General features: G+C 42.2%; 1 protein-coding gene across 4 annotated transcripts in view; it reads left to right on the top strand.

The window, feature by feature from the left end:
• Positions 1 to 14,250, top strand: part of SUGCT (succinyl-CoA:glutarate-CoA transferase) — a 1,711,098-nt gene that overhangs the window by 733,308 nt on the left and 963,540 nt on the right. The window lies entirely within an intron of this gene.

The following is a 14,250-nucleotide window of genomic DNA, read 5'->3' as shown; positions in this document are numbered from 1 at the left end:
TAATGGGGGATTATAATAAAATTAGGACCCCAAAGAACAAATAGCGCAGTTTTATTTTGTATGACAACCTGCTATGTTTTTAATACTTCATAAACTGAGTATAATTATTTTTTTAGAACACACCTGGTCAACTGTGGCTTGTGGGCCACATCCGGCCCTCTGGCTGATCCAGTCTGGCCCGTGAACCGAGACAGCTGAAGGGCTAAAACAGTGCCCTGGTCCCCCGCCCATCTGCTGCCACCGCCCAGTCTCACAGCTATCTGCATCCTTGAGAAGAAGACAGCAGTGAATGCATCTTGCACCAGTTGTATTTATATAGGAGGCAATGTGGGAGATCATGCTGTATATAAGAGGCTATGTGGGGCTCATGCTGTATATAAGAGGATATGCGGGTCTCATGCTGTATATGGGAGGTTATGTGGGGCTCCTGCTGTATATAAGAGGCTATGTGGGGCTCATGCTGTATATAGGAGGCTGAGCCAGCTTTGAAAGAGGAATGATACAGCACTTGGCGCTGGAGCATGGCAGGTGATTAATATTGGGCTCTTCGGATGTAACAAATATGATGTTTGTATATGGGATTTGAGTAAAGTATTACTGTACTATAGATTTGTAAGCAAAACGCGCATCAGGTATGGTGGGTCTCTGATTCCCTTATGTTCTACCTTATGTCACTTTGATTATCTTACTGTGGAAATTGGACTTACTTCAAGGTGTGTTTTCTAATTTTGCAACTGTTACCAGTTTTTCTGGAAGTCATAATTTTGGAGTAGATTGGTGCCACGTATCCCTTTTGCTTTACTTTATTTGCCTAAGTCTGGAGCCACATGGCGACTTTGGCTGTAATGTGTTGTGCAAAGTTCATAAAAAATCTGATGAGGTTTAGACATCCTGCGACTTATTTGTCACAGGTGCAGTACCCCGTTCACTTGCATTGTGCTGCGATGTAGCATTGACACCTTGCCAACTTTGGTTGGGTGATAAGTGTTGCGGGCGGCCAAAGTTGCCATGTAGACCCCAGCCAAATTGTTTCTCCTTAATAATCTGTAAATATTGTTTTTTTTTAACTTGTGGTTATTCACTGTCCACTTGTGGTTTACACTGAATTACATTGTGCATGTTTTTATATAAGTGTTTTCTCATCCGGGTGGTCTGTTTACTTGTGATCTTCTGTTGTTACACTAATACTAAGGAAATAGAACTTGGCACTCAACTTAAATAGTAAATCCAGAAGTACTTTAATGCAGTCCGTTCAATAAACGTTTCGGTCCCACATGGACCTTCGTGAGTCTAATATCAACACGGCAAGCAAAAGCAAACAAATACATATATATGGGAGTCATGTCTATCAGTTTCAGAGCCAGATGTAGGCTCTGGCTCTGAAACTGAAAAACACAACTCCCGTCCAGGACCAAATCATTTTTAAGGCCAAAGACCAAGAAGATAAAAAGGAAGAAGATCCGTCGGGGACAGCGAAAGAAGAGATACAGAACAGAGAGTGACAGGTACATGCCCATTGGTGATTAACATCTCTTCACGAACTGAGTGTTGCCGAATCTCATTTATTACAAAAAGGCCTTACATTTTGTCCAGCGTATCGTTTTAACACCTTTAATATGGACATGGAGTTACAGCGGTTCTACGACAAAACTGCCACACCAGCTCCCACCAATCCTCCCCCTGATAATAAGCTCTTGACAGCAGCTGACCTTGGCCTTCATACGAAGAGTACCTATACTCCACCATGGGGCTCGCATGCCCTCGAGACATTTATAGAATTTGTTGACACTGCATCCCATAAGTTAAGACAAGACATTAAGGATGGCAAATTACACCTTCGACCTAATCTGAATCCTCTTGATTTCCAAGCCTTACGCTCTCTGCGAGAGGATAAGGATCTCATTATCAAACCAGCCGACAAAGGCGGTGCCATTGTCGTTATGAATAGAGCAGACTATTTACCAGAAATATATCATCAGCTTAGGGGCAATACGGTATATGTCAAATTCCCAAGGGATCCCACTCGGGATATCCGCAAACTTATCAACAGGACTCTCACATAATTTTTGAACCAGGGAGTCATTGATATTAAGACACATGACTTCCTTACCAAGGCCAACCCTATTACACCTGTATTTTACACCTTACCTAAGGTACACAAGAATTTTGAGGAACCTCCTGGTCGGCTTATCGTAGCATCTGCAGAGTCTATTCTCTCCCCTCTTTCCATCTTCTTAGAGAAAATACTTACCCCTCTCATTTGTAAAAAAAATCCTTCTTTCCTGCTCGATACTGGAGACTTTGTATGGTACATTAATTCATTTGGCCCCCTACCTGAGACAGCTATGTTGGCATTGTTTGACTTGAAGGATCTTTACACGGCAATTCCCCACAACAAGGGCATCACCTGTGTACGCCAATTGTTAACTTCATCACTCATGCACGCTGACAAAATAGAATTCTGTCTGGAATAAATTACAATAGTCCTTGCAAAGAATTTTTTTTATGTTTCAAGATTCATTCTATCTGCTAATAAGAGGGACCGTGATGGGTTAAAATGTAGCACCGCCGTATGCAAACTGCTACATGGCACGATTTGAAGAGGAAGCCATTTACACTGATCCCTGATTCTGCTCCCATAGCCTTTTGTGGAAACGCTATATCGATGATGTATTCATTACATTAAATTACTTTTTCCACAATCTCAACTCCGCATGGCCCGAACTTTCCTTCACCATTACCAGCAGCTCCCAACAGGTAAATATTCTTGATACCATGGCCATAAAATACCATTTGGGTCTCCTCAAAACAGATTTCTATACCAAATCTACTGATCGGAACAGCCTCCTACATTTTGATAGCCTTCATCCACCAGCTGTTAAAAAGTCCATTCCACGCTCCCAGTTCAGTAGAGTTCGTAGGATTGTGTCCGATCCTTCCCTCTATTCCCTAAGAAATGCCCAATACATTCAGGAAACATGGTTACCCCAAGACCTTGCTGCAGGAGACCTCTGCATCATCTGTTAGTTCCAGATCTAGTATTGAACAATGGGTGTCTTTTGTCCATACATATCACCCTTTTGTACATATCCTCCACAAAACCATTAGACGCCATTGGGGCCTAATTCAAACAGCACACCCCAATATTCCAGAGTTTCATAACCATTTTCTCTTTTGCTACAAACGTACACCCAACATTTGTGATACCTTTGTGAAGGCTGACATTGGTCCACTTGACCCACATCCTGCACAGAGATTTCTTCAGAATCCTAAAATGGGTTCCTTTCCTTGTTTTCAGTGTGACCAATGTAATAATGTCCTGAAAGGCAACATCCACCACCCTCATTCTGGTAAAAGATATTCCATCAAGGGCTAATTTACATGTAACACCTCCTTTGTTTTCTACCTCATAAAATGCCCATGCAGACTCCTTTATGTCGGCAAAACCACCCAAGCCATCAAGGACCGTATCTTAAAACACAAATCTACTACTAGATGCAGGAATTTATTACTTCCCATTCCGTACCATTTCATCACAGCAGGACACCAGGTTTCACAACGCAGGTTTCAGGTAATAGAACACACCTCAATTGCGAGACGTAGTGGTGATCGCATTTGTATCCTCAAAAAATGTGAGGCTCACTGTATTCATGAACTCCAGACGTTATCCCCAAAGAGACTCAATAGGGAATATGACCTCTCATCTTTCATGTGACTATGTTATTGATATACCACTGTTGATTGTGGTTTTGAACCCTATGTGTACCCATTATATTTGTATGTTCCATTAGTAAGGACTTTATCTCTGGAATGATCTTGGTTGTTTTTACCTCATGTTCTTCATTCATTACAGTACGGAATATTTGCTAATATTTCTTTTTCTTATTACAGAGCCATCTGTATTGATCACCTCCCTCCCATTCCATTCCCTTGGACTGACCTTCTTCCTCTCCCTATTCGACTGCAAATACTTTCTGGCATGCTTGGTGTGTTTTCACTGAGAACCCTTAAATAAATACTTTGCATTTGCTTTGTATTCTCATTTATTCCACACTTTTCCATTCAAGTTAAGGTTATCTTATATTTCATTTTTAATTTTAATATTTTTTCTAGTTTTCCGTTATTTTCATCATTTTTCTACATAAAACATTGCCCACTTTCCTTCTTTACTCCCCACCTCTTCCCCATATTGCTGCATAATATATCCACAATACTCCTCTACCATACACCACCCTAATACGCAGTGGAATGCATACATTTCCTGGCCGTGGAACACACACATCACTTCCGCTGACATACTTCCAGTACGTGAGATGGATAGTCCCGCCCCTTCCTTATTTATATTCAGCCTGGCAACTTTTGCCTCATCCGACAAGCGGTGGACGCCATGTTGGTGCAGACAGGATTCTCCCTCATATACAAGTGAGTTCTAACATTTACTGCACTATCTTTACGGGCGTAGTACATTCTATGGACATCCGTGCATTCATGTTACACCACGCCATTAGCCCCCTATTTCAGATACCATAGTTTTCTCCACTGACACCAATATATGTATAATAATCCACTATATTTTAACTACAGCATTTTTGTATTCATCACTACCCCATTTTCCTCATCTGTTGGTAACAACGGCTTTCTACCTCTCAACCCTACAAACCAACACCATCTCTTTTACTGATTGCCATAGAACTTTAAGCTAAGGTGTATATATATATATATATATATATATATATATATATATATATATATATATACTGTATATATATATATATATATATATATATATACTGTATATATATATATATATATATATATATATATATAATATTTTTTTGCAGATACACCGCATTACATATAGGGCACTATTGACCTTTTACTGCCTGCCAATTCTACAAGTATCTTTCTTTCCTTTGCTTATAGATAACGACTAGGGTTGCTTATCATTCACACCTCTTTATCCTACCTCCCTATAGGCATTCCTTTACAGGTTTAAAGATACTTACCTTCCATCTCTTTTTCTTCAAGCAGTCGGGTAGGTACCCTTTCCTTACCCCTGTTTACCTGATACCTTTACTCCCGTTACATTTGCGTACTTATAATTTGAGGATGATTTTGTTATGTTAGTTGGTTATGTTCAGGTTTCTTTTTTTTTCTTTTTATTTGATTGACATTTTGTGATGTACTGTACATATGTATGTATTTGTTTGCTTTTGTTTATCGTGTTGATAGTTGACTGACGAAGGTCCATGTGGGACCAAAACGTTTATTGAATGGACTGCATTAAAGTACTTCTGGATTTAGTATTTAAGTTGAGTGCCAAGTTCTGGTTCTTTATACACTGGCCTGGGGACCTACTTGTGGACCGATACACGGTTGTGCTACGATATACTTCATATCGTCACACTAATACTGTCTGTATATTTTGGGGTATCCAGAACTACACAAAAGAGGGCCATGAGCTGCACTGTGACTGTAGTAGTCTAGAGCTTTTAGCGGATACTGACATTTCCTAAGAGAAATATACAATCTTTATAGCAGTAGCGCATATTTCTGTTATGCATGAAAAACCATCATTTGATTTTTTTTAATCTATTAAAAGGTAATATTTAGGAACTAAAATATGCTGCCAAAAGCTTTTTATAACTGTGAATGATTTCTGTAGTTCTGCCAGTTTTATGCAGTCAAAAGGGATAGTTCCTGTGAACAATGAATGTTTGAAAGATGTCATTGCTTCATAATGATCTAATTTTTGAAAAATCTTGCAATTTTTCCTGGTTGAGCTATTTTGGTCTGGATTGCTTTCACAGATTTAAAGTCATATTTTTTAAATTTTGAAACAAATATGAGTTAAATGAATAAAAAAGCTTTATTTTGTTAAAAAGGATTAGAGAATACCACTGAAATAAATATTAATTTTCTAAAAAAAAAATAATAATAATAAACACTTTGATTTTATTATGTGTCAGGAGAACTTGTGTTCATACTTCCGATTGAACTTTTCTTTTGTCTTTAACATTTTGAGAAACAGGCAAACTGAGTAATGTTAAAAACAGATCTGTTACGTAACAGATGGAAACAGAAGCAGATGAGCCCGCATTAATTATTATGCTCTGTCTGGGTTCCTTTATGTGTTGGATTTTAGAATGGAAGTAAAAGCAAATAAGTCAAAACGTTTTCTTCTGTCCTGAAAACTGAGAAATAACAGAACCTACATTGAGCCTATGAGAATCAATAGGGCACCTCTGCTTCCGTTTGTATTAGTTATTCAATGGATTCTTTTTTTGGCATTATTCCATTTGTCTGTTCCTAAAAACAGGACAGATAAATGGGATTACTGAAGGCAAGTGTGAACATAGGCTTACCTTTGTGAGTCAGTGTTTCCTGAGTAGTCTTTAAACTCCATCTCACATTCCTTGATTCTACCTACGGTAATCTAGTTTTACGAAAAAGACAACACTGCTTACAAACTGGTCATAGCCTTGGCATTTGCCAAGACTAAGGGTATGTTTCCACGGTCAGGAATGGCTCAGGATTTGCTCAGGATTTGACGCAGGTAAAATCTGCACCAAATCTGCATCTGAGGTCACTGGCAGGTCACCTGCGTTTTTGATGCATTTTTTACATGCGTTTTTGATGTGTTTTTTCCGCATGCATTTTCAATGCATTTTTTTCATTGCATGCCTTTTTTGTCACTTGAAATAAAGCTAATTGAAAGTTGGCATTCAGGAAGGAAAAAAAAAAGTGATTTCCTCTTTGCAGATATATTGGGATATGTTCCCACGGTCAGTAACGTACATCTGCAGCATCCAACCTGCAGCGTTCAGCTGTTACAGCGTAGTAGATAAGATTTCACCACTATGTGGGCACCAATGCCTGTGGTTCACCTGCAGAGATGGACATGCGTCTTTCCAGACCGCAGTATGTCAATTTATGTAGTGGAGATGCTCCGTCTCTGCTGTGTAAATTACCCATACACTTTCATTAGATGCGGTAAAACCATATTATCCTCCTAGTCACATGCGTATTAAGTGCGGTAACGCAGCTTACTACACACGTGTACTAATTTACATAACGGTGAATCTTGTGACACAGCCGGACGTGCATAACACAGAAAGTAGAGGAAAGCACGGAGAGAGGTCCCCTCCTTTTTAATAAAAAAATAATAATTTTTAAAAAACAGTGTAGGGTCCCCCTATATATGTTAACAAGCTAGAGTAAAGCAGACTACTGGGGCTGGTATTTAAGGCTGGTAAGGATCCAATATCCATGAACCTTACCAGCCTGATAACACCAGGCCACAGCAGTCTTCTTACATTGGATGGTTAGCAAGGATAGTGGGATCCCCTCCAAAAAAAGGGTGTGGGGTCGCCCTATTTTTGTTAACCAGCCAAGGAAAAAGCAGACAACTGTGGCCTAGTATTCTCAGGCTGGTGAGGCCCATGGATTTTGGCCCTTACCAGCCTAAAAATAGCAGCCCGCAGCCGCCCCACGCTTGGCACATCCAAAGATGCATCAATTGTGGCACTTTACCCAGCTCTTCCCACTTGACCTGTAGCAGTGGCAAGTGGGGTAATATTTGTGAGGTTGATGTCACCTTTGTATTGTCCGGTGACATCAAGCCCACAGCTTAGTAATGGAGAGGCTCCTTATTGCTGATCTGAGCCTGCAACAGAGAGTGCACTGTCATTGTCACAGCACACAGGAATGAGCCCAGCCCCTGAAACAAGCTGTGATAGTGAATGCAGCCTGTATCCCTATGACGCTTTGTTTGAGTATCCCATCATACACTGCGATTCTCAAAAAGGAAAGTGAAAAAAAAAATAGAACAGCAGTTAGATAGCGTAGTTAGGGAAGTAAAATAAATGGTTAATTGAAGTAAATTAGAACATAGTTTAGATTATGGTACTAAGTAGATAAGGGTTTAGGAGGAAAATGACCTTCGGACCACCTCTTTAATATAGGCAGTGAAGAGTTTTGTAATAGGTGAAAGAAGACATATTTCCCTTGCCTGAGTATAAAGTATAGCACTGCAAGAGTGTATTAATCGAAACTTTAGTGTGAAAAAATGATCTGTCTTATGTTGTATTACTCACTGCACAGTTTGGATTTGTCCTGGAATTGACATTTGCACAACAAAAATGATGAACTGGAAAAGCTGCACACAAGCCTGAGTTCATCATGTGTTTTGTCACATCTTGGCTGAAGTGATGTAATACATGCCACCACTGAAGCATTCAAAGAAAATGTCCTTAATAGAGAAAGAGAGCATTTCACTATCTGGCAGCTGTTGTCCATTACTTCATATTGATGGCCTATCCATGGGATAAGTCATCATTAGATTGGTGATTATACAACAAGTAGCACCTCGGCTGATCAGCTATTCTTGGTGCTGTTGGAGGCCGAAAGTGATCAACTGCGAAGCGGAACTATACAGCGCTGTCAACCATATAGTGGCCGAAGAGGGGTTTTACAATTTACCCTCTGTATAGTCTTCCATGATGCAGTCTGTTGGTGGTTAAACTATCTCAATAACTTTTCAGAAACTTTTCCCAATATTATACATATTACCCCCTAATGGCAAACCTCACAAAGGCATATGTCTATTTAACTCATCACGTTCCTCAGATGTGTCAGTGCTGAACACATTTTCCAAAATAACTTTTCACCTTTGTTCTGAGTTCTATATTTGTCTAATTGACTGATGCACCTGTGCCTTTTCCCAGCACACTATTTGCAGGTGTCCCTTCATTTCTGGTGGGTTTTGTACTAATTGGGAGTCACAGCACTGTTACCGTTATATCTACTCCATCTGTGTCCGCTCACATGGACATAAATCACTGACAACTGTATCAAATAACTTGTTCCAAAAAAGAAGTGCTTTATCGTTTTATATAACAGGAGCACGATCCGTGCGCCAATTTATTAAGTAGTTTTGATATTTTTTTGTGAATAACTCACAATTGTCTAGAAAAAGGGGCTTTCAAGTTTAGGGAACCATTGTTTAGCTCCAAACAGAAAAACATATCACAGTCATGAGGTGCCCTAAAGAAGAGAAGTGTTGGCCATATTGAGCAAGTTGAGGGAAAATTATTCATCACTTTGATGAATTTGGTTAAAAAAACCCAAACAATATTTGCATCATTGTTTACCTTACCTAGACCTATTTAATCTTCCAATAAAAATTACATTTGTCAGTAAGGGAAATAACACTTCTTTTTCTGTACAAACTTGCACATAATAATGCCTTACATACTGAGGAAGCCATTTGACTTTAAATTTAGGTCAAGAGGTTTTTTTTTTCAGGGGAGCATGATTAATGTGTCCTTTGGTAATCATGGAATGCAAAGATGTTCCGTCTCTGACTGATTGAGTTTGAAGGTATTTAATCTCGTCTCCCACTGCATAAAGCCAACATTAGTTACGGCAATAGTGTAAAAAAATCATCATGACATATACTTTGTTTTCCATAAAAAGAAATGAAGCCATTTATAGTTCTTGGGGGGATGAAACTGAAGGATACAAAAACACTAAAGCCTTAAATACACCCCAGTGATTACTAGGGGATGTTGAACAGTCGAAAGGCACTTTTGATACTGATTTGCAAATGCTTCACAGAGCATCAAGGAAACCACTTGTGTAACTCCAGAAATGATCTATGTGCCTGCCTTGAAAATTCATTAAGCGTACCATGAGAGCATAATATTTACATAGACTTGACTCATTGACGTTCTGACTGAAAAGGTTCCGATTGTGGTGCATTCTAGTTTATTCCCCCAGTAGCTTCATCATTATATGGAGAATCAATATTATTCTATTTCTTAGCCTTATTTTTTCCATGCAACATTGTGCAGCACTAAAGTTTGTAAAATGAATTTCTGCAAACACCACTACTAACATCTACTCAGTCTACATCTACTCAGTCTGCCTGCCACAACTTTCATCTGCAGGGCTGAAATCAGAGGACACCTTTCTCAGTGTGAGAAGCCTTCAGCGTTTCCCTGCTAATACACCACATCTATTGGGCTGAAAAAAGAAATATCAACACAGCATCTTCTTAATCCATGATGGCCCTCTATCTCACCTAGACAATATGTTGGTGTGAATAATATAGGCTAGGGAATAGCTTTTTATTGTCCTTTGTGGTTGCTGCTTGGCTACATGTTAGCTCATCTCCATCAGTGTGCAGCATGATCTGTGACTCTGTAAGGGGTTACAAAGTCTTATGGTTCCCTTGCTAACCCCTTTAAGTAGTCTACATTATTGTATATTTCTGATGCTTATGTATAGTGTTGTATTTACTTCATTGTTGTATTTGACACTGTTTTGTAGACACTTTAATAGGGAAAGCGCAGTACTCCAGTTAGGCCACTAGATGGGGGCATTCTGGTCTACTTAGTGCTAGCTGAGAGTTTACACAGTACTGTGCATAGTTAATTATATGAGGGGCATGGTGGGACTTCCTGATAGTAATCAGTCAGGGCAGGGCGCCCAAAGAGCACAGAGGGGCCCTAGAGCCCTCTGACGATGCTGTGCCATGCAACGTTATACCAAGTTATGGGACCGGCCATGTGTGCTCTGGGAAGAACATCAGTGTTGGAAGCAGTGCAGCAGTGTTGGCAGCGTAGTACAACCCCTGGCAAAAATTATGGAATCACCGGCCTTGGAGGATGTTCATTCAGTAACATAGTTACATATTTATTATATTTATATATATATAATAATTTATGTGGATATTCTCCATTGCTTCCATTATTTTTGGAGATTTATAACAAACCCCTATCAGTAATTTATTATTTTTTCCCCCTCCCCTTGTCTCCACCCACAGGGACTCTACATTTTCATTAATTTCACCCATATTATCACGCAGGATGGGTTTTAAGGACGATTTTACATACAGACACACCCCTCCACCTCGCTTATCTGTACGGTCTTTTCTGAATAGGCTATAGCCCTGCAAGTTAACAGCCCAGTAGTGTTGAGCGATACTTTCCGATATCGGAAAGTATCGGTATCGGAAAGTATCGGCCGATACCGTCAAAATATCGGATCCAATCCGATACCGATACCCGATCCCAATGCAAGTCAATGGGACGAAAATATCGGAATTAAAATAAACCCTTTATAAACTTGTAGGTTCATTCTACATGAAGGAAAACAACTAAGAATAATGTAGGATGTATTGGGGGACGTGGCGGAGACATTAAAGGCACAGAGGTTTAGCCCAATGTAATAGAATAGCAGGTTTTTGGTTTTTTTTTATGACGTTCGGCGGTAGAAAGATTTAGACTATGTTAATTTTTTTTTATTTTGTCAGATATTGATGTTTCACTACTTCCACGCCCTTCACCTTCTTTTTTACTTCTCCCACACTTTCTTCTTCATTATCCTCATCATCAGCTTCTTTGACATCAACTTCTTCACCTTATTCATCTTCTTCATCTTCTACCTATTATTTTTTTGGTTACATTGTTCATATTCTTTTTATTTTACTATTATCTTCATCATATTCTACTTCTTCATCATATTCTTATTTGTGACAGGCATTCCCGTAGTTGTTATCTATAAAAGTTTGAAGATTACACCTTCCGTTCTGCCTGTCACAAAACAGTTACATTTGTCCGCGTTCAGTTTGGCCTGCAGCATCAGGCTTTATCCAGGGGCACCACGAGGAGGAACGGACTCACCCCCATACACTGCTTAGTCTTCTTCTGCTTATAATTTAGATAATATTTTTTGCTCTGATATTTAGTGTTATGCTTAATGTTCTTCTGCTCTTTGTTCTGCAGCCTCTTGTTCTTCTGCTTCTCGGTCTTCCAGGTCGTCGTCGTCTCCAGGGTCGTCGTCTCCGGGGTCGTCGTCATCGGGGTGGTCTTCAGGGTCGTCGTCTCCGGGGTCGTCGTCATCGGGGTGGTCTTCGGGGTCATCGTCTCCAGGGTCGTCGTCATCACAGTGGTTGTCGTCTCTGGTGTCGTCGTCATCTTAGGGGTGGTCTTCCGGGTCATCGTGTTTAGTCTCTTGAACTTGGAAATGTAGCAGAAGGTACAAGAAGGCTGAGAAAATGCCGAGAACCAGCTGATGGAACTGGAACTCGGATGGCTACCCGAAGGTCCAAGAGCCAATGGAACTACCGAGGACCAGCTGACGTTACTGGAACCCGGTTACTAAGCAGGAGGTACCCGTGCCTGAAAGCACTACCAAGGACCACCTGACGTTGGTGGAACTCGGATACCCAGAGGGAGGCACCTAAGCCAAAGGCTCTGCCCGGAACCAGCTGACGGTACTGGAACCAGGATGGGGAGCAGAAGGTACAAGAGCAAAAGACACTGCCGAGAACCAGCTGACGGTGCTGGAACCCGGATGGGTAGCCGAAGGTCCAAGAGCCAATGGAACTACCGAGGACCAGCTGACGTTACTGGAACCCGGTTACTAAGCAGGAGGTACCCGTGCCTGAAAGCACTACCAAGGACCACCTGACGTTGGTGGAACTCGGATACCCAGAGGGAGGCACCTAAGCCAAAGGCTCTGCCCGGAACCAGCTAACGGTACTGGAACCAGGATGGGGAGCAGAAGGTACAAGAGCAAGTGTCTGCGTGGCTTTTGCAGGACACGATGCCGGCTGCACAGCAGGGGAACAGCTGGCGGTGCTGAACCCCACTGACACATTGGCTGGTGTTTTTCTCTGTGCAGCTAGCAGTACCGGGCCCCAACTGGCGGTGTTGGAGCCCGGGGTCAGCAGGAGGAGGAGATGGAGCAGAGTGTAGGCCGAAGCCTGCACTGGCGGCAGCTTTTGGGTCTGTTGTGCCTGCGTGGCAGTTGCAGGACACGTTGCCGGCTGCACAGCAGGGGAACAGCTGGCGGTGCTGAACCCCACTGACACATTGGCTGGTGTTTTTCTCTGTGCAGCTAGCAGTACCGGGCCCCAACTGGCGGTGTTGGAGCCCAGGGCTCTGCAGGGGGAGCAGAGTGTAGGCCGAAGCCTAATTGAACCAATTTCAAAGGTAACCTTTAACCCCCCCTCAGGGGTTACAAAGTAGAAGAGCCACAGCTTATGCAGCAGTAGTGCTGCACAAGTCAAAGGTTGCTCTTTTAATTTCGCTCCTTGCACACGCTGAATGAAACACGTATAACATTTAGCCCTTTAAACAGTCAAACTGTGTTGGAGGCGCGAGTTCCCTTTGTAATGAGACGCAGCACAGATGTCAAGAATCCCACCTTGGTGCTGGGTGCAGCCTCCTGAGCGTTGTTATTTGCTGTACAGGAGTCTGCGCTGTCGTGTGATCCCCTGGCCTAGCGCTGTTAGCGCTGCCCATGTTCTGGCATCATTTAATGTCGGCCGGTGCGGTTCGCGATGACCATGAATCCCAGCCCCGCAGTGTCTTAACATTGTTAAAACACTGCGGGGCTGGGATTCAGGGCCTGGCGCAGCACATATGTTCGCCTCTGACACTCGGGTCCTTACACCCGCTTCAGACTGTGCGGCGTCATCTGATCCCTTATCGCATGCCACGGCCATGAAGCCGCACAGTCCACAGAAGGCGGAAGGAGATGAGGGACAGGCGAACTGATGCACTGATCATGCCCATCAATCACACCCTCGCAGTCCCAATAAATAAGACAACGAGGGGCGTTGTGTGGGTCAGGGCGGCCGCAGAGGCGCAGGCAGCCAAACAATGATGCCAGAAGACGGGCAGCGCTACCAAGGGGGTTGCAGCGTGTCATTACAAAGGAAAGTCACACCACCGGGACGGTTAAATGGTCACACAGAGGACACATTTTAGACGTGTTTTCAGTTCCACATGTGCGAGGAGAATACGTTTATGAGCCACCTTGCACACATGCAGCATTACCGCTGTACAAGGTGGCCTTTAAAACGTACAAACGCCTGGGGGAGGGGGGACAGGTTCCCTTCAATTTCAGTTCTTGTGTCTGCGTGGCTTTTGCAGGACACGATGCCGGCTGCACAGCAGGGGAACAGCTGGCGGTGCTGAACCCCACTGACACATTGGCTGGTGTTTTTCTCTGTGCAGCTAGCAGTACCGGGCCCCAACTGGCGGTGTTGGAGCCCAGGGCTCTGCAGGGGGAGCAGAGTGTAGGCCGAAGCCTAATTGAACCAATTTCAAAGGTAACCTTTAACCCCCCCTCAGGGGTTACAAAGTAGAAGAGCCACAGCTTATGCAGCAGTAGTGCTGCACAAGTCAAAGGTTGCTCTTTTAATTTCGCTCCTTGCACACGCTGAATGAAACACGT

This window comes from Ranitomeya variabilis, chromosome 6 (assembly GCF_051348905.1).
Source record: "Ranitomeya variabilis isolate aRanVar5 chromosome 6, aRanVar5.hap1, whole genome shotgun sequence".
In the NCBI taxonomy this organism is placed as follows: domain Eukaryota; kingdom Metazoa; phylum Chordata; class Amphibia; order Anura; family Dendrobatidae; genus Ranitomeya; species Ranitomeya variabilis.
The sequence above is the reverse complement of the archived record's forward strand: the minus strand, read 5'-3'. Positions and strand labels throughout refer to the sequence as shown.